We start from the raw sequence: 22,058 nt of genomic DNA, 5'->3' as shown, positions 1-22,058 counted from the left end.
TGGGTCTGGGGATAGTCCTTTTTTATTCATTCTGAAAACACTTATTGGGTAGAAGTGAAGTAATACAAGTATGAATTACTCATACTTCTTGCCTTCAAAGATCTTATATTCTTGTTGGCTTGAGAGAAGTCTCTAAATATAATATGAGGCAAAAATGTACATCTCAAACTTTGAAGGGAATGTTGGAATCCAAAGGCAAGAAAGGAAAGGGACCTGCCCTTAAGGAATTATAATATGATAAAAGGAGAGAGTTATGAATGTAAAAGGGGGAAATTAAGGGGGGGAAAACCCCACATATGTTCTGTGAAAGCAATCTATACAAAGTCTAAGGGGCAGAAAGGAAAGGGGCCAATTCTTTCTGGATGGTGGAAGTAGGTGGTGAGACAGTCAGGAAATCCTTCAAAAGGAGGTAACATGTACGGACAGATAAATAGGGGAAAGCCAAACTGACAGGCATAAGAAAAACATTCAAGACAAAGGTAGTAAAGGCACAACATCATGAAGTATAGTTGCAATTTGAGGAAAACTTTTAGCTCTGTTAGGCTTGAGGGGAGGCACTGGGGACGGATGAGGGTGTAGGTAGGGCAGGAGAGATAGATAAGAACTCAATTATGAAAATAATTGGCTCGGAAATGGGGAAAACCAACACACACCAATACCACAGTCAACTTGGTTTTCCACTGGATCTCTGAGAAAAAAATTTTGTATTAAACACCTGTTTTATGCAAGGCCTTGATATACTATGGATGAGGCAGTAAAAACATGAATAAGGTAATACAGATCCTCACAGACTTTACATTCTTGTACAAAACACTAATATGGACACCAAAAACTGGAAAACAACTTAGAACCTAAATATAATTTAAGGAAAGTAAGAACAAGGTGCCCTAGGGTGTTGTTAAGGCAACAACAATTATTTTTCCAGCTTTATGGAGATATAATTGACATATAATATTGTGTACATTTGAGGTGTACAGTGTGGTTGATATATGTACGTATTGCAAAACGATTAGCACAATAAGGTTAATTAACATATCTATCACCTCACTGTTACCTTTTGTTTATTGTGAGAACTATTAATATCTACTCTGTGAGCAACTTTCAAGTATACAATACAGTACTGCTTACTGTAGTCATCATGCTGTACATTAGATCCCCAGAATTTACTCATCTTATAACTGGAGTTTATTTCCTTTGATCATCGTCACCCATTTCCCCCACAACTGCCCCCGCCCCGGCAGCTGGTAGTCTGCTCTATTTCTATGAGTTATGCTTTTTTAGATTCCACATATAAGTGAGATCACATAGCATTTGTCTTTCTTTGTCTATTTCATTTAGCATAATACCCTCAGGGCTCATCCATATTATTGCAAATAGTAGAATTTCCTTCTTTTTTATAGCAGAATAATATTTCAGTGTGTGTGTGTGTGTGTGTGTGTGTGTAGCACATTTTCTTTATCCATTCATCCATTGACACCTAGACTGTTTTCATGTCATGGCTACTGTAAATAATGCTGCAATGGACATGGGGGTTGAGATAGTTCTTCAAAATAGTGATTTCATTTTCTTCAGATGTATACCCAGAAATTGCTGCATCATATGGTCATTCTTCCCCTTTTTTTTCTTGAGGAACCTCCATACTGTTTTCCACAGTGGCTGCACCAATATACATTCTCATTAACAGTGCACAAGGACTCCCTTTTCTCCACACCCTTGCCAGTATTTGTTATCTCTTATCTTTTTGATAATAGCCATTCAACAGGTGTGAGGTGATATGTCACTGTGGCTTTGATTTGCATTTCCCTGATGGTTAGTAATGTTGATCTCCTTTTCACCTACCTGTGGGCCATCTATATATCTTCTTTGGAAAAATGTCTGTTCAGGGTCTCTGCTTATTTTTTAGTTGAATTGTTTGGGGGTTTTTTTTGCCATTGAGTTATAGGAGTTGTTAGATATTTATTTACTCCTTATCAGATAGATAGTTTGCAAATATTTTCTCCCATTCCATAGGTTGCCTTTTCATTTTATTGATTGTCTCTTTTGCTGTGCAGAAACTTTTAAGTTTGATGTAGTCCCACTTGTTTATTTTTGCTTTTGTTGCCTTTGCTTTTGGTGTCATATCTAAAAAGTCATTATTAAAACCAAGGTCAAGGAGCTTTTGCCCTATGTTTTCCTTTAGGAGTTTTAGGGTTTCTGGTCTTACATTTAATTCATTTCAAGTTAATTTTTGTGGATGGTACAAGATAGGGATCCAGTTTTGTTCTTTTGCGTGTGACTATTCAATTTTCCTAACTCCATTTATCGAAGAGACTATCTTTTCCCCTTTGAGTACTCTTGGCTCCCATGTGAAATATTAGTTGACTAGATAATTCTTCTTATGTTTTCTTTTTTTTAATTTAAGTAGGCTCCACGCCCAGCATGTAACCCAATATGGGGCCTGAACTCACAACCCTGAGATCAAGACCTGAGCTGAGATCAAGAGTCAGATGTTTCACTGACTGAGCCACCAGGTCCCCCGTAGATCATTAATTCTTACTGTTAAGACCTGAGGAAGACTTCATGAAGAATGTGACATTTAAAGCTGGTCTTTGAAGCATGGGGAAGATGGGATGGTGAAAAAAAGAAGTCTAGGGAGAGGGAAGGAGAGTAGGAGGGACACAGAAACATCTGAGTGTTTGGCATGATGAGGAATGGAAAGTGCTCCAATGTAGCTCTGGGGCAGATTGCATACAGGGAAATAAGTGGGAGATACGACCAGAGAAGGAAGTTGTGGCAATGTTTGCTGACATACACGTAAGTTGAGAGTTTATTCTGTGATAATGGAAAGGATCAGACCCAGCTGACTTAACCACTCAGCTAGAGGTGGAGACATCGGAACAGAGAAAGAGGCAGACACTGCCCAAATGAGCTGACAAATGGAACAAGGAAAGCCCCAGACAGGGCCCATGGCTCATAGATCCAGGATAAGAACAAAGCAGGGTTGATTTAGGCACAGTCACTTGGTCTATAAGCAAAATATGCTCCCACAGAGTGTCCTCTGACTCATCAGAACAGTCACTCCTTCTCCGGTGGGGAAGAGCTAGGGAAGAGGGTTCTTACATGATTAAATGCAACCCCCTTTCTTTGAACTGACGCAGAGTAGAGAGAAGATGCTCAAATTTCCCCCTCCTTTTTCAGAACTAACTGAGGTATAAAAAAACGCATCCAAGAAGGAAGGACTAATTAGAAGAGATGGGTCCAGGAGATGTTTAAATGTAGAGTTTATAGGATTTGACAACAACTGGTTGTGGAGGAAAAAACGCAGGAAATAAGTTAAGGTACTATCCTGGATAGCAAGGGACGGATATGCCTATAAATAAGGGGGAGAAACAGGTGGATAACTCTGAAGGAGAAGAGATGAGCCTCCAGTGGGATTTCCTCTGAGATGTAAAGAAGGTAATTAAAAATGAGTCAATCATGACAATAAAGCGAATTTAAGAAGTTGCATTAGGAATGTTTTTATGCAAGCAAAAGAAACTCAACTTGAATTAGAATATATGGCTATTTATAGGCTCATGTAACTGGGAATTTCAAGGAGGGAAGCAGTGAAGTTTCAGTCATAGCTGCTCCAGGGTTCAAACGTATCATCAGGGGTGCCTGGCTGGCTCAGTCAGAAGAGCACACAATTCTTGATCTTGGGATGGTGAGTTTGAGCCCCAAGCTGGGTGTAGAGATTATTTAAATGAATAAACTTTAAAAAAAAGTATTAAAACACATATCATTAAGAATGGTAAAGTGGGGTGCCTGGGTGGCTCAGCCATTAAAAGGCTGCCTTCGGCGGCTCAGGTCATAGTCCCTGGGTCCTGGGATGGAGCCCCACATCGGGCTCCCTGCTCCACAGGGAGCCCGCTTCTCCCTCTCCCACCCCCGCCCCCCCGCTTGTATTCCCTCTCTCGCTCTCTCTCTCTGTCAAATAAATAAAATAAAATAAAATAAAATAAAGAATGATAGTCACAAAGGCTCTGTACATTCAGTTATATAAGTTCATTCTTCAGTGCAGTCATCTCAAATTTCAAATCACCTTTTAAATCTTTTCAAATCTATAAGGTGATGCAAAGCAGAAGTCAAGATCTGCTACGAAAATAAAGTAAAGCATATATATTGAGCCAAGAATGTTTTGTCACCAGTCATAGAACTAGAAGCAGGAAGGGGCCTTAGTTCAACTTGCTTATGATTTTAGACAAGGAACCACATAATTTGACAAAGGCCAGACAGTCATGAAGTGGCAGAGCTGGTACTAAAATTCACACCTCCTGTCTCCTAGCCCTGATCATGTTTCATCATATCATCCTACATCAGCCATATACTTCTTCTAGGAGAAAACCATCTAACCAGAAGACCATTCTATTATGGTCCTATATTTGTTAAAGTATCCACTGAGCGGAGGTTGGGTGTGTTTCAGCTAGGGTTAATCCTGGTCGCCTCTGATCACTGCTAGGAACATTTGGGAAAAAAAAAAAAAAATCAATCCAGATTCATTTAGCCAATTAAATCAAACCTGTGCTTGATTTTGTTTTTGTTTTCTATTTCATGGAATTTCTTTCATTCATCCCGGGCTCCCAAAACTCAACCCATTTTTGCAAATGGTCCCATAGGTCAGGGACCACTAGGTTTGAACATCAATAGATGGAGAAACTGTCCCTGCCATTGAAAATCAAGAGCCCCTGTCGAAAGAACTAAATGTCTAAATAGGAAACTGTCACAGTGGTAAAAAGAAAGTAGGGAGAAATCCCACTAGGGGATGCAGATCAAATAAAACAGAAGAGTATTTTATTCAGGCCTATTAAAATAGACAAAAACAATACAGTTGTCCCTGCAGGGAAACAACTGAGAAGCTCCTCACTTCCATATGCAGAGCACAGTGCACTTCTATGGCACCTTTCAGACAGGCTCCTGCAGCACGCCACCAGCATCACTAAGCAGATCAGCCTAAGTCAAAGTCAAGCTTGGACTACAGCTTCCATGTCATGTGATGCCTAGAAAAGTCCAAATCTGGCGAGAGGGTCTCACATCTAAGAAACGAAGTGGCCAAACTATTCATTTCTGCAGTCGTAATAGGATTGAGAGAATTCCTAGGAGAGTCATTTAACCATCGTTACTTTACAAAGTGAAGTAAGGCTCATGGCATCCAAAGATAACACCAGCTGAATGACGACCCTGAGCTTTCAGTTAGTGTTTGGAATGGTCACACATGGTTCATTACCACTGCGCAAGGCATTCATGCAGCAATGCATTCGTACAGCGAATGCTTCTCGGGTATCAGTGTTAAGCCAGACACTATCCTAGGTTTGGGATACAGTAGAGCATAATACATAGAGAAACTGGGGCCTTTACTGAGCATGGCCTAGTGGAACACGGCCAGGCTACCCTTTTCTCCTGTTTTGCTGCTGCTTCTCTTTCCAGGACCACCCTTTAACTCGAGCAAGTTACTCCACATACCATGAAGGCTTAAGGACTGGGCCACTGTCAGCTACAGAGAGCAACTCTATTTCAGAACAGGAGAGGATTTGTGCTGGGTCCTGTGCTGGGTCGCATATATCCCAAAGACACACACACTAACAAATATATTTTAAAAACCCAGGATGTTTTTGTCACTGGAGATCTGGCTCTCAGTACTGACTCTGCTTAACCTGAAACTAGAATATCTGCTGCCTCTTCACTGGGGATTAACACCACTCAGGCCCAGAGACAGGCCTCTCCACATCTCTTCCCTGTATCTTTCTGAAACAAAGGGTGACTGTCTCCATATACCGTGAAGGCTTGAGGACTGGGCCTCTGTCAGCTACAGAGAGCAACTCTGTTTCAGAACAGGAGAGGATTTGAGAGGTGAAAATGCTTACGAGAAAAGCAAAGTAATTAGGTTGTCAAACCCTTCTGAGATAGCACTAATTCAGTAGATTGTTGCATAAAGAAGCATCCTTTCCCATTAGTACCAAGCATCTAAACACTGGTTTCCCTTCCAATTAAATTTCCGGGTACCAGAGAGTTCTGGAGATAACCACAAATGTGGCACACAGTATTTGCATATGGCAGTTAAATAAAGTTTCATAAAATTAAATAATTTCAATTGCTCTTGTGTATAGGAATAGGCCTAGACATCACATGTGTGAAGTGTAGTAAATGACTACCTTGTCATTGAGCTGGACATTGAAGGCTAGAAAAGTTAAAATTGAGAATAGTTTTATTCTGATAAAAAGGCTACTGAGATTTAAATAAATTTTAATTTTATCTGTAAAATGCATTTGAAATAAAAATGTTAACTTAAAATTTTAAAATTCTATTTATAATTTGAAATTAAACATTTGGACATATGATATGTGGGCCTCCACCTGTACTCTTGCCTCAGGCTCTGCAAATAACAGGGGTGAGCTTATTTCTTCCCCCTACTCCCATGAATACATACCAATGAAATAACTGCTGAGTAAATCGTGTTTCAAAAGTGTCAAAATGAGAATATTAAATATGAGCAACGGCTGAAATAGAGGAAATGTGGATAGCAAAAATACATCTGTTGAAATAATTAAAAATGAGCTATTCTCAGTGCACTCCTACAGGCTCACTTTAATTTTGACCTCCATGATATAGTTTAGATCATGACCTTTACCTTCCAAACTCTTATCTTAAAGTCTACTTTTTTCTTGATCTGTAAGCAGCCTGTGGAAGTTTCCTACTTCTCTTTAGCCCAAACAGTGCTTTGTTCATTTTAAGATCATAATAAATAAAAGGTTAATGAATAAGTGAATATAAAACATTGTTCTAGCAATATATTACATGGGGACCAGACACAGACCTTGCTATCACCAGATTCTAAATAGACATATCTTCAAAAACCTTATCTCAAAATTCAAACCCAATTTCATGGCTACAGAAAATTTTCCATTGTCACACAGATGTACTGTAACAAACCGGAGAGTGCAATTCACTAAAGACCATGTTAGTAAGAAAATCACAACAGCTGGTATTATTGAGAACATTAAGAATGCTTATTGGAGAAATAATACCCACATCAACTTTGAAGAGCATGAAACTGAATCTCACTAGGGCAGTTCCATTCCTTCTACTTATCTCTATCTAGGAATGAATGAATCAGAAAATTCCGCAAATGATTTATGATTTCCCTTATATCTGGAAAGGGAATATAAATGAATAAAAGAAGGAGCCCAAGAGGCTATGTGGGTAAGTGTGCACATGGCAGATGAAATGCAATTAAGAGAACAAACACCATTATACAGATGAAGCCTCGACCTTATACACATTTCTGAAGGAGACCAGATAAATGGCTTATTGTCTGTTAAATGATTACTTTCTGTAATTCAAGAATTAGCACCTAGGTGGTACGTTAAACAAATGTCAAGGGTGTGTGTCTAGCTTATGTGATACCTTTTTTTTTGAGAACCACTCCATCTATCCCTACTCATAGTCTACTCTGGACTACCATCACAGATGACTGGACCAGGATGAACACTTGATCCAAATGAGGCCAATCTAATTATTTTCACAGAGATCTGGGAATAGGAGTGAGACAGTGCAAATTCAGGAGCTTTAGGATGAGCCTTTTCTATCATATACCCTGAGATCCAGAGACAGCTGTCCTGGATATGGGCAGAGACAAGTGTAGAGCTAGGAAGTGTAGAGTAGTCATGCCTGCATGAATGCCTGGTGGCTCTCCAGGGTCTGTGTTTAGTCCCTGGGCAAGCCAGCTGTCTTTGGGTGCTTTCAGATACTCCCACATCCTTCTAATAAATTCCCTTTACTACTTAAGCAGTTAGTAGTACTCTCTTACTCCAACCAAAACAACTTAGCTAAGAAAAGGGAAGTCTACACACTCTAAGCACATCTGTCATGGTGCTTAGAACCTTCATTGTGATATAAAGGTTCAGGCCCACTTCTCCAATGAACTCCTCAGTGAATGTGAGAGAGAAGCTATAGACTTAAGAAATAATTATGTTTGAAAATAAACATGAAATCATTGTATCTTTAGTACCTAAAATTGAAGAACTCTAAGGTTTAGAGAAGAAAACTGTATATGTTCAATAAATTCAGTCAAACCTAGGAGACTTTAAAATACACACACACACGGAAATGGGATGGAAGAGGTGAGGAACCAGTCACGAGAAAAGAAATAAAGCCAGAATTTAACCTTTTCTGCTACTTGGACTGGCAATGTTTTGTGTATAATTCATGCAGGATCTTGCTTGAAGTTGGATGTGAATTGATTCACAAGAGAGTTGGAGATAATGTCACTGTGAATATTAAATCAACCGCCAAGAGGTGAGAAGGTGGTGACACTAAAGATCAGATCAGATAAAAACCCAGTGAACTCTTAAATAAAGAAACAAGTGAGCCCAGCTGGGCCATAAACAACCACCAAAGTAAAAGGCAATAAAAAAGAAGGAAAACAAGATACTCAAATGTAATAAAGCAAGACTTATAATGACTGGTGCCTAGAATGCCATTTAAGTAATATAAGCTTCTGCAACCACAGTGATTAAAGAATATATTTAACTGGTTGTCTAAACTTTCAGTGGGATCACCCTGAATGGAGTATGTCTTACATTATTATGAGTTGTCTTTCCTAGTACTTTAAGAAACAAGGACCAGAGAAGGAAAACACTGACCTGGATCTGGCAGGTTTAAAATGGACCTCGATTTAAGTGGACAGTGGGTGATGAGCTTCAAGACCTTTCATGAAGAAGAGCCTCCCTCAGTCAAGAGAGTACATTAAGAGAAGAATGAGCTCTAAGGTTAATGGGCAAGACACATAACTCAGATTTGCTACATTCCACAATTAAAGTCCACATTTTATCTTTATTTCAAGTGTCTTGCTTGGTCAAAAAATTCTTAGTATATAATCAAGATTAAATTTAAATAAGCATTAAATCATCACATTGCATACCTTAAACCTTCACAACATTACATGTCAATTACATTTCAATAAAGCTGGAAAAAAATGAATGACTAGAAGTAGGGGCATTAATTCATCCATGTGGGAATGAATCCTGAATACTCATGAAGAATTGTGATGGAAAGATGAAATTTCTTATATATGACAAGCATGATACAAGAATCTGCCAAGCATTTTTAATTAATTATTTTTAATTTAGTTTTAATTAAAAATCTATTTGAGATACAGAGAGAGGAGAGGAGGGGCAAAGGGAGAGGGTACTGGGGCGGGGGGTGGGGGGGGTGGAATGAGAATCCCAAGCAGGCTCCACACTCAACTCAGAACCTGACTGGGAGCTCGATCCCATGACCTGAGATCATGACCCAAACTGAAATCAAGAGTCGGGTGCTCAACCGACTGAGCCACCCAGGTGTCCCAATATTCATAATTTTTAAAGCCATAAATCCTTTATCACAATTTATTAGCAAAAATAGCACAACAAACTGAGTTAGCTTGTTACCAGATTCACATTTAGTATATCATGTAAATGTTGCTCACACTTTAGCTCTGCTGTAGGGGTAAAAATATTCTCTACAGTATAAAATGTATTAGGCAGATATAAGTGTTTATTACTCATTTAACTCTAAAATAAGCTGGATCTAGGGGTGCCTGCCTGGCTCAGTTGGTAAAGCATGAGACTCTTGATCTCATGGTTGTGAGTTCAAGCCCCACAACAGGCACAGAGATTACTTTAAAAAAATTAATAAATTAAAAAAATATATTAAAAAAATTAATAAATTAATAAAATAAAATAAAATAAAATAAGCTGGATCTAGAGAATGTAAAGTTCATTATGATTGAAATTGGCCCGAAATCAACATAGGAAACCCACAAAACTTTTATTATTATAAACAAGAGATACAATCTTTTTAAACAAGTATTGAAAACAATTATTTGATTGATATACTAGTGTATGTTGTTTTTCAGGGTTGAGAAGAACCAGTTATCAATAAAATTCAATTCAGTTCTACTATGAGCAAAACAATGTGCCAGATTATGTACTGCTAGTGGAAGTATGATTGGCACTCCCTGCCCAGGAAAGCAATTTAGTTAAACAAAAAGTTTTGTATATGTTTATATCTTTGACACAGTAATTCCACTTCCAGATCTCTTATCTAAAGAAATAATCAGATGACTTCATGGGTAGCTATTTAAAGAAGAAGTAATACCAATTCTTTATGAGCTCTTCCAAAAATTAGAAGAGGAGGGAATACTTTCCAACTCACTTGATGGGGCCAGTGTTATCCTGATACCAAAACCAGACAAAAGACAAAGACCAACATCTCTTATATTGATACAAAAATCTTCAACAAAATACTAACAAACCAAATCCAATAACATATAAAAAGAATTATACACCATGACCAAATGGGATTTATTGCAGGAATACAATGTTGGTTTAACATTCAAAAATCAATGAATGTAACACAACCATTATCAATAGACTAAAAAACAAACTTACATGATCATGTCATGAAACACAGAAAAAGTACTTGATAAATTCCAACATTCTTTCATGATAAAAAACACTCAATAATTAGGAAAAGAAGGGAACTTAAGATGATAAAGGGCATCTACAAAAAATCTACAACTTACATCATACTTAATGTTGAAAGACCAGATACTTTCCTCTTAACATTGGGAATAAGACAAGGATATTCACTTTTGCCAGTTTTAGTCAACATTGTACTGGAGGTTCTAGCCAGGACAATTGTGCAAGAAAATGAAATAAAACATACACAGATTGGAAAGGAAAAAGTAAAACTATATTCACAGATGGCATGATTTTATATATAGAAAATCTGAAAGAACCCACTAAAAAAACTGTTAGAACTAATAAAAGGGTTCAGGAAAGTTGCAGGATATAAGATCAAATGCATCAAATCAATAGCATCAATAGCATCAAAACAAATAAAATACTTAGGAATAAATTTAACCAAAGAATTGTAAAACTTACATTCCCCAAATCATAAAACATTGTTGGAAGAAATGAAAGATGACCTAATAAACATAAATCAGTCCATGTTCATGGATTGGAAGACTTAATATTGTTAAGTTGGCAATATTCCCCCAAATTGATCTACAGATTCAACACAATACCTACCAGAATAACAGCTGACTTCTTTGTATAAATTGACAAGCTAATCCTGAAATTCACATGGAAAGGCAAGTGATATAGAATAGCCAAAACTTTAAAAAGAAGAACAAAGTTGAAGGATTCATACTTCCCAATTTTTGAACTTATTACAAAGCAATTAATCAAGATACAGCAGTACTGACATAAGGATAAATATGTAGATCAATGGAATAGAATGAAGATTCCAGAAATAAGTCCATGTATCTATCAATGGTCAATTGATTTTAGAAAGGATGCCAAGATGACTCAATAGGGCAAGAAGAGCCTTTTCAACAAATGGTACTGAACACCTGGATATCCACTTGTAGAAGAATGAGTTACCTCACATCATATATAAAACTTAACTCAAAATACATCAAAGACCTAACATAAGACTCCAAACTCTTAGAAGTTCTTTAAAAAATACTACCAAGAGAGTGAAAAGACAACCTATAGAATGGGAAAAAATATTTGCAAAGCACATACATAATAAGGAACTTGCATCTAGAATAACAAACTTTTACAACTCAATGATAAAAAGACAACCCAGTTTAGAAATAGGCAAAACATCTAAATCGACATTTCTCCAAAGGAGATATACAAATGGACAAGACATAATCAGAAAAGTGAATAATCTGATATATAAGTGTGCTCACTACAGCAATATTTACTTAATAGCCAAAAGAAAAGGCAACCTACATACCCCAAAATAGGGGAATAATGACATAAATTATAGTACATCAAAACATTGAAATATGATATAGCCATTAAAAAGGTTTATGAAATGGCAGCATAGGGGAATCAGTAAGTATGAGAGCAGTGGAGACACATGGCTTGTGTTTCAATCCCAGTTGTACCACTTAGCAGATTCGTATTCTTGGACACATAACATGTCTAAACTTCCCTTTTCTTCATCTGCAGTTTTTTGCTAGGATTAAGGCAGTTATCTTTGTGAAGTGCTTAGCACATCGCATAGTGCATAATGACCCCTAAATACCTGTTTGAAAAAAAAGGATTCCGGTGTGCTTTTATTAGCATGTTGACATCCTTCAAATAAAGTACCAAGTAAAGAAGGAGGATATGAAAGTACACATAAGATATTCAACAAACTTTGAATGAATGGTTAGATAAATGGGTGGGTGAATGAATGCACAGGATAGATAAATGGATGAATACAGAAATATGTAATGACATATTATAGTAGTCCATGTCATTCCTTTAGCAGGGCAGGTAATTCTGATTTGTTACTATTTCACAGTTCATATGTCTATTTTTTTAAGGATACTTTTTTTTTAAGATTTTGTTTATTTGAGAGAGAGAGAGAGAGCATGAGTGGGGGTGGGGTAGGGAGAGGGACAAGCAAGCTCCCCGCGGAGCAGGGAGCCCGATGCAGGGCTTGACCCCAGGACCCTGGGATCATGACCTGAGCCAAAGGCAGATGCTTAACCAACTTAGCCACCCAGGTGCCCCTTGAGGGTACTTCTTAACTTTACATGTTCTCTTGTGTGTGTCGTGCCCAGTTTTCCTATGAGTGTCTACCAAGAAGAAGTGACATTAACCAGAAACATTCATGGATTGCAGAGAAAACAGGCCGTTTTATTTCTACTCAGACATTAGCGCTACATTCCCTGCTAGAGGCAGCCTGTGGTTTGTATGTGCTACAAGTACATATTGAACTTACTAATTTTTTAAAAATCCCCCCCTTGTTGGCAATTAGCAACCAAAGTCTTAATTAGCTTAAATCCACCTGGCTATTTTGCACCTAATAAATCAATTAATTCAACTCACATGGAGGGGATTGCACCTAGTGCCATATTTTGGTCATTACTGACCATCACTGTGTGTGGCTGCTGTATATAGTGAAAACATGATATCCAAGCAGAATTTGTATTCTCCAACTGTTCTGCAGTCTGTCAGATAATTGGAGAGTGTGGTTAGTGCTTTTAATGTAGAACGGGATTTAGCAACAGGCCTCAGAAGACCAAAACAGAAATTAGGAGTCTAGTGTACGTTTTAAACAGGTTCCCTGTTTAGGTTACAGCCTTCCAGATATGCCTGATGATGTGCAGTGTCATTCATTTCAGACTCAAATTATATTTTTCCAGTAGAAAAATGATATTATATTCTCTGTTGTTGAAATAAAGGTTGTTGAAGAGTGGGATAGAAATTCCAGGACATGTTGGGGCGCCTGGGTGGCTCAGTTGGTTAAGCGACTGCCTTCGGCTCAGGTCATGATCCTGGAGTCCCGGGATCGAGTCCCGCATCGGGCTCCCTGTTCAGCAGGGGGTCTGCTTCTCCCTCTTCCCTCTCGTGCTCTCTGTCTCTCATCCTCTCTCTCTCAAATAAATAAATAAAATCTTTAAAAAAAAAAAAAAAAAAAAAAAAGAAATTCCAGGACATGTCAAGAATGAATTCCACCCGATTATACTTTAGCCCCAAGTCTCCTGGTGGGTACACAGCTTGGGGAAAGAGGGCAAATTTAAGTCCTCATTTTAAAAGCCAACTTGAAGGACTTTCAAGTAGAGACAAGTTGCTTTCCTCCATTTAATACTATGTTTGTTTCCGGAAAGAGAAACTTCTTCGGGGCAATGGCAGTGAAGTAGCTGTGTGTGGAGAATTTTAATGATCAATATAAAATCTTTAAAAAAAATAGGTTGAGTTTTTATGCAAACACTACTGCATATCAATCTCTTAATTATTCCAGATATCTGACCTAGTGACATTAATGCTTTGAAAATAAAATCCCAGTGTCAGGGCACCTGTGTGGCTCCGTCTGACTCTTGATTTCGGCTGGGGTCGTGATCTCAGGGTCCTGAGATTGAGCCCTGCGTCGGGCTACGTGCCGGGCAAAGAGCCTGCTTAGAATTCTCTCTCCCTCTCCCTCTGCCCTTCACCCCTCCCTGCTCTCTCTCTAAAATAAATAAACGAATAAACAAATAAACCCAGTGTAATCAATCTATTGAAATGTTTAGATACAGATTGAAACATACTGCTGCAGCTTAATAGTGTGTATTTCATTCACAAGTCTGAAAATATGGTTGCTGATTGACAAAATATTTCATTAACCTATTCTGATTCAGGCATGCCAATAAAGCATATGGGAACATCAGAATCAGGTCTGGGGAGGTAGGGGAGTGGGGGAGTGAGGGAAAGTCTAGTGAACCAACACCACTTCAGAGCTAATTCTTATGGTGTGCAAATTCGAGTGCCCCAAGAAGTAAAAGGAAATCTCAGCTTAATCTTTTTTTCTTTGTTAAAGCTTTATTGAGATATAATTCACATATAGAATTTAGCCTTTTCAGTATACAATTCAGTACGTTTTAGTATATTTATAGAATTGTGTAAATATCACCAATATCTAATTCTGGGACATTTTCATCACCCTAAAAAGAAACCTCCTATCAATTAACAGTTACACCCCATTTCCCCCTCCTACCATTAAGGGCTAGTCGGGGGGGGGTGATACGAGGTGTGACTGGACAGTTCATATAAATGGGATCATACATTATGTTGCCTTTCATGACTGGCTTCTTTCACTTAGTGTTATGTTTTCAAGGCTCATTCACGTTGCAACATGTGTCAGTACTTCATTCCTTTCTACTGCTGAATAATATCTCATTTCATGGATTTACAACATTTTGTTTATCCATTCTTTAGCTGGTGCACATTTGGGTTGTTTCTATTTTTGAGCTATTATGAATAATGCTGCCATGAATATTCGTGTACAAGTTTTTATGTAGGCTTAGTTTTCAATTCTCTTGGATATATACCTAGGAGTACAATGGCTGTGTCTTATGGTAAATCTATGTTAACATTTTGAGGAAGTGCTAAAATGTTTTCTGAAGTGGCTGCCCTATTTTAGAAACCTACCAGCAATTTAATTATTGTTGCAATTTCTCCATATCCTCCCCAACATCTGTTATTATCTTTGGATTATACCCACCCTACTGGTGTGAAATAGTATCACACTGTGTTTTGATTTGCATTTCTCTAATGACAAAGGATGCTGAGGACAATTTCATATTTATCAGCCATTTGTATATCTTCTTTGAAGAAATGTTTATTCTTTTCTTTTGCCCATTTTTTGACTGGGTTGTTTCTGTTTTAATTGTTGAGCTGTAAGAGTTCTTCATATATTCTGGATATAAGTCCTTTATCAGATATGTGATTTATAAACATTTTCTCCCCTTTGGTGATTTGTCTTTTCACTTTTTTGATGGTGTCCTTTGAAGCACAAAAGATTTCATTTTGATGAAGTCAAATTTTTTTTTCTTGTCATTTGTAATTTTGGTGTCATATCTAAAAAACCATTGCCTAAATCTAAGATCACAAGGGTTTATGTCTGTTTTCTTTTAATAGTTTTATAGTTTGAGCTCTTCCATTTATGTCTTGGACCCACTTTGAACCAATTTGTGTAAACATGAGATAAGGGTTCAACTTCATTCTCTTGTATATGGATACTCTGCTGTCCCAATACCATTTGTTGAAAAGACTGTTCTTTCCCCCATTGAATTGTCTTGGCACCCTCATCAAAAATCAATTCCATAAATGTAAGTTTTTTTCTAGACTCTCAATTCTATTTCATTGATCTATATGTTTATCCTTATGCCAATACCACACTGTCTTGATTACTACAGCTTTGCAGCAAATTTTGAAACTGAGAAGTATGAGTCCTCCAACTTTATTAGTTGCTTTTAAAATTGTTTTGGCTACTCTGGGTCCCTTGCAATTCCATATAAATTTTAGAATCAGCTTGTCAATTTCTACCAAAAAGTCTTAGTTTAATCTTAATTTATACCAACACTCAACAGTTTCTGATCCAGGGGACAGGACGTAAGTGATGAAGTCATCATTGAAGTCAGTTGCAGCCTCATGTTCTAGGTGGTCAGTTCTGGGTAGAGCGTGACCTCAGCAGCATTTACAAGAACAAAAGCAGGCTTCAGTACCTGAAGGCAGAAGAGAGCTGGCAAACCTGGGCAGAATATGAAGATCAGAGCCAAGGAATATAAAATTCAAGGTCCAGAGATCTGCTATAAGAGCAAGCGACTCTATACCTCAGGTAACCATAGCCAAAAGCACTGTGTGTCAGCCACTGTGCTATGTAAGCATTCAATGCATAATAGTGATTACTGCTATAATTACTTGGTCACAGAATAACTGATATAAATGAAAGTCATATTACTAGGTTAGCCTTTCCACCAAAGCCAATTTTGTCAATAATAATAATAATAATAACCAATATCTGAGAAGCACTTGCCAGTTTATGATACCCAGGCACATACACAATCACAGGATCCAAACAATAACTTTCATAGTAGATGTTATATATGGTCAGTTTATAAACATTCACTAACTTCTTTTATTTTTTTAATTTTAATACTTTATTTTTAAAAATATTTATTCATTTATTTTGAGAGAGGGAGAGAGAGAGAGCAGGGGGATGGGCAAAGAGAGAGGAAGAGAGAGAATCTCAAGCAGACTCCCCGCTGAGCATGGAGCCTGACATGGGGCCTGATCCTAGGAACCTGAGATCATGACCTGAGCTGAAACCAAGAGCCAGATGCTTAACAAACTGAGCCACCCAGGTACCCCTCTTTTTTTTTTTTTTTTACAGATTTTATTTTTAAGTAATCTCTACACCCAACATGGGGCTCAAACTCACAACCCATCAAGAGTCACACTCTATACCGACTGACCCAGCCAGATGCCCCCTCACCGAAGTTCTTAATGATTGTTTTAGACACTGGGGGTAAAAAAGACAAATAAGGGGAGACCCCTCCCTTCAAAACTCAACTTAATAATGGAGATACAAACATAAAGTATATAATTATATGTGTCAACCAGTATTAAACGTGACAGTAATGGATGCTCCACTCAAATGCTCATGGGAATAATGAGGAAGAAACTCCTAGTCTGACTGGGGATATGTGTTATGTAATAGGAGGAAATAGAGAGATCAAGGTTAAACCTAGATGTGACAATAATATAATCTATTGTTTTAGGCAGGGTTCTTCAGAGAAACATAAAAATAGAACAAATTATCTATCTATCTATCTATCTATCTATCTATCTATCTATCTATCTATCTACATAATGAGATTTATTATAAGGAACTGGCTCACTCAACTATAGAGGTGTCTTAATGATGAATTGTTTTATGTGTGAAAGTGTAGCAAAGTGTATTGCTCTTCAATACATCTATAAACTCATGAGTAAAAATGCCCCAGTGCAAAACTCAGGATCTCAGGAAATAATTTCAACAGAGGAGACTTGTCCACACCAAGCTAATAGTTGCTATGTGGAAAATTACACTGATGCAGTAAGAGCCTAGAAGTACTTTACCAGGCAAAGTCTCATGGATGTTAAGGCACAGAGAGGCTCACAGATCAAATTAAAATGTTCAAACCTCATATTTTATTAAATCAACTTAAAGGATACAATGAGAATCAAGGGGAAAGAGCTGGGGTAGGTTAACACCCTCAGGATATGGTGCAAACTTCCACTCAGGATTTAGAGAGCTGGAAAGAGCATCATTCCCACCTTTACAACAGAAAAAATTGGGTAATCTGCAAAATTACTTCTTGAATGCTTCAGATAGCTGAGGTTGCAAGGCAACCAGCTAACCCAAAATACAAAAAAAAACAGGTATGTCCAAGAAGAGATGGGTCACAAGCACTTGCTCACCCAGGGCAGATGTGAGATGCCATCCATACAATATAGTAAGAAGAATTTATTTTAGCTAAAAATGTTTACTGGACTGCTAAAGGCTGAGTGTGAGCTTGTATAAGATTCCTGGGCACCTGGTTGGTGCAGTTGGTTAAGTGTCCGACTCTTGGTTTGTGTTCAAGTTGTGAGATCGGGCCCCATGTTAGGCTCTACACTCAGTGTGGAGTCTGCGTGAGATTCTCTCTCCCTCTCCCTCTGCCCCCCGCTCGTGCTCCCTTTCTCAAATAAATAAATAAATCTTTTTTTTTTAATTATATAATCCCTAGGAGCCACAGAGACAAGAAGAATTTGCACACACTTGTGAGCTTTTCTCTAAGGATCTCACTCAGTACCCACATGAAAGATTGGAGGTAGGAGAGACAGAGAAAATACAGGCCTGGGAGAGGAGAACCACCACTGCTGGAAAGACACAATGCCCAACCTAGTCCCTTTCCTCTTGAGAAATAAAAGCCAAAGTCACTGGGAAAAGAGTAATAAACCCTGTCACCTATAGGGCACCTATGCAGCTGGGAGAAATGACCAAACACACAAGCAAACAAACTTCTGCTTTTCGCAGAGGGGCAGGAAAATGACCCAGAAACATAGCCTCTAAGACTGAGATTGAACCAGAAAACTCAACTCCCTAGTCCCCACCATCAGGCTAACAAGCTCTGAGTAACAAGAAAGAGCAGTTACTGTTAAGGGAAGGGCAATAGCAAGGAGGGAGTTCCCTCTCTGAGGTGCAGGCAAAAAGAGAAGACCTAATTCTGAGGGTGCGGGAGACACTGAGAAAAACCCTCCAGCAAACCAGCCCCCAGCCTAAGTGCAAGATAAGCTAGGAAGATTTGAAACCTGTACTGAAGGTAACTTTAGTGACAATAAAACACAAACCCAGCTCAATTCCCAACTAACTGTCTCAATACCCCACACTAAAGGGCTAGCAATAGAAAGGGCATGTCTACTTTCAGGCATGAATGCTACTTCCCACACAAGATGCTCAGTTTTCAATCAAAACTCACCACAAAGAAGCAAGCAAAAACAGCACTCTTGTTAAAAGACAAAGCAGTTAATAAATGCAGATATGACCCAGATATTGGAACTGTCAGAGAAGGAACTTAACTACAATTAACATGTTAAAAACTCTAGTGTGCTAAAAGAAACAATCAAATGAAATACTAGAAATGAAAACAGAGACGAAGAATTCTTTTTGGTAGATCTGAAACATCCAAGAAAAGGAGAATAGAAATTACACAAACTGGAATACCAAGAGGAAAAAGATGTTTAAAAAAATAGAATAGACCATTCAAGAGCTATGGATCAATATCAAATTGTATAACATACTTGTAATTGGAATCCCAGTAGAACAAGTTAGAATTGGACAGAAGAAATATTTGAAGATATAATGGCAGAGAATTTTCCAAAATTAATGAAATATAACAACCTACAGATCCAAGAAGTTCAGGGAATACCAAACTAGGTAAATACAGCACCGCACACACATCATATTCAAACTACTGAAAACACGAGATAAAGAGAAAATCTTGAAGTCAGAGAAAAAAACCAACAACATTACATAAGAATTACAGTACAGTTGACCCTTGGGCAACATGGGAGTTTTGGGCACTGACCCCCCTGTACAGTTGAAAATCCATGGATAATTTTTGGTTCCTTGAAAACTTAACTACTAATAACCTACTGTTGACTAGAAGGCTTATCAATAACATAAATGCATATTTCATATGTTATTTGTATTATATATAATATATATTGTATTCTCATAATAAAGTAAGCTAGAGAAAAGAAAATGTTTTTTGAAAAATCATAAGGAGGAGAGAATACATTTATGGAACTGTACTGTATTTATTGAAAAAAAAAATCTGTATATAAGTGGAGCCATGCAGTTCAAACCCATGTTGTTCAACTGTAGAACACATTTCTAATCAGATTCTATGGAAGCCAGGAAAAAAATGGAGTGACATGTTTAAAGTTTTGAATGGATGGAAGGACCACACTATATGCATTCTGGGTTATGGTGTTCATATTTCTTGTCTTTCTGCCACATCAGCCTTCTCCACTGATGGTGTAGTTTAAGGATCAGTATCAGGTTTAAACAAAGGGTCTTAGAAGATGGAAGGTGACTAGAACAAATACATGCTTCAATGATGCAAGAAAAAGAATATAGCATGCCTGCTGAGCAACTCTTTTGGGGCAGAGGTAACACAGGACCAGAATGATACCATCAATGAGTGGCTGATTTAATACTGGGTGCTTCATTATTGAGTGGTCAGTATTGAATATTGAATGCTTCATGTGCCTCATGTTTATTTAGTGTATTATGAATATTTTGTGCCTCTTGGTCCTTCTACCTTTCAGAGCTCCTAATACCTTTGTAATTTCCTTCATATATATCTATATACATACACACACACACACACACACACGAACACTTTTTTGGTTCTATCCTTTTTATTGTATATTCCAACTATTCTATTTTTTAAATGTCTTATAGATAACTTACTATCTATACTTAACCCATCTAATTAATTTTATCTATATCTTGCAAGCCATTTGACACACTTTGAGTTTCGTCCATCCCATTTTTTTTCTTATCCTCCATAACAGAATTAAATATTACTGAATAATACTGCATACTCACATTGTGAAAATGCTTACTCTCAAGAAAAGTTAGAGAATCCTGAACCAAAGAAGACACATCCTCTGCCTCCTTAGGTACTGACTTTGATATCCTTATCTTGTGTCAGTTTTGTATCCACTGCCATCAAGTGCCAGGACCAAACTGCTGGATCTGGAGCAACAGAACCCAAGTCACTGCATTAAAAAAAAAAAAAAAAAATCTCTAATTGATAACTGACCCCTTTGGCATAATCTGACAGCATCTCATTCCCCAAGCTGGCTGTTGCCTCCCTTATCTCATATTTTGGGTCTAGACCTTGGATATAAACCCGAAGCACCCCTGTTTCCATCTTGTCTGTTCACTTCTGCCACCTAACGTACCTCATCACCTCCCCATATTTATACAGCTACTCCTGCCACAGGGCCCGCCCCCTGTATAGGTTTCAATTTGTCAATATTAAGCTTTGAGCAAACCTTGCCCCCAGCCCATTGCCAGCAAATGTATTGTTACTCACCATTGTTTTGCCTGTAGCAGGCAAAACTGTGTAAGGATTTCCCTCTTTCCCACTGAGCCCAGAATTGGGCTGAAAATACTTCTTAACACCATGTTCCAGGTGGCCCATCACAATCAATCAAAGTAGGCAGTTAAGAGAACACCTAATTGCCAACTCGAATCTTTTCTTTCACTATGGATTATTCAGACATAAATTAGCTTAGCCTAATTTAACATGGCATAGCCTTAGACTTCCCCACTTACGTCCCAGCTTAACAACTGGTGCCTGGTAACTGATTGAAAGCTGTTAAATCACTCTTTTTTTTTTTTTTTTATTCTTATTCTTATGTTAATCCCCATACATTACATCATTAGTTTTAGATGAGAAAGCTGTTAAATCACTCTTAATAAATACTCACTTTGATGAGTGTTGCACTGACCATCATGTTCAGAGATCTGCTACAGTTCCTTCAATTTGCTGGCACTTGAATGTCTCCATTATATCCACGCTGTTCTTTCAGTCCAGAATGCCCTTTTGGTCTCAGCTAGATGTATCTTTCTAAAAAGGAATCTGATCACATGCCTGAATTGCTTAAAAACCTTGACTGGCTCCCTGTTTATTACAGGATAAAGTATACATTTGTCAGCGTGCCACAGAGGACCTTCTGTGAGCTGCCTCTGGCTTATCTCCTCATCCATCTCACATTAGACCCCTCCCTCCCTTATACCCTCCAATGCATCCATGTCAAACCATTTTCAATTTTCCAAAGTCATCATTCCTCCATACTTTTGTTCAAATTGTTCCTGCTTCATGAAACTTCCCACTAATACCACCTGCCTGGTAATGTCTACTCATATATTTCAAGACTCAGTTTAAGTTATCCTCTTCTCTTTGAAGATTTTCATGGCCTAAAAAATAACTAATATGACTGATAAATCTTCTGAGTTTTGGGGGAGACAAATATCTATGGGTCTCTCACATTTCTGTTCATCAGCAGAATGACTCCCTTTGTTTCAGACTACCTGTTCAAGGCTGTTTGAGCAAATAGCCTTGGAAGACATAGTCTCTTTCTCCACAGCAGAGGACAGGTTTGTTTACTGTCTAGTATAATCAAGATAATGTGTCT

General features: G+C 37.9%; 1 long non-coding RNA gene across 3 annotated transcripts in view; it reads right to left on the bottom strand.

Annotated features, from left to right (window-relative positions):
• LOC115939409 (uncharacterized) overlaps window positions 1–22,058 on the bottom strand; it is a 199,233-nt gene that overhangs the window by 140,457 nt on the left and 36,718 nt on the right. For 2 of the 3 annotated variants that reach the window (XR_014140264.1, XR_014140263.1), the window contains exon 4: window positions 20,461–20,633. This is a non-coding gene — a long non-coding RNA (uncharacterized LOC115939409). Of the gene's footprint in view, window positions 1–13,489; window positions 16,072–20,460; window positions 20,634–22,058 lie in introns of those variants that run through there. The other variant, XR_014140262.1, reaches the window with a different exon arrangement.

This window comes from Leptonychotes weddellii, chromosome 14 (genome assembly GCF_054177405.1).
Source record: "Leptonychotes weddellii isolate Sample4059 chromosome 14, ASM5417740v2, whole genome shotgun sequence".
Lineage (NCBI taxonomy): Eukaryota > Metazoa > Chordata > Mammalia > Carnivora > Phocidae > Leptonychotes > Leptonychotes weddellii.
The sequence above is the reverse complement of the archived record's forward strand: the minus strand, read 5'-3'. Positions and strand labels throughout refer to the sequence as shown.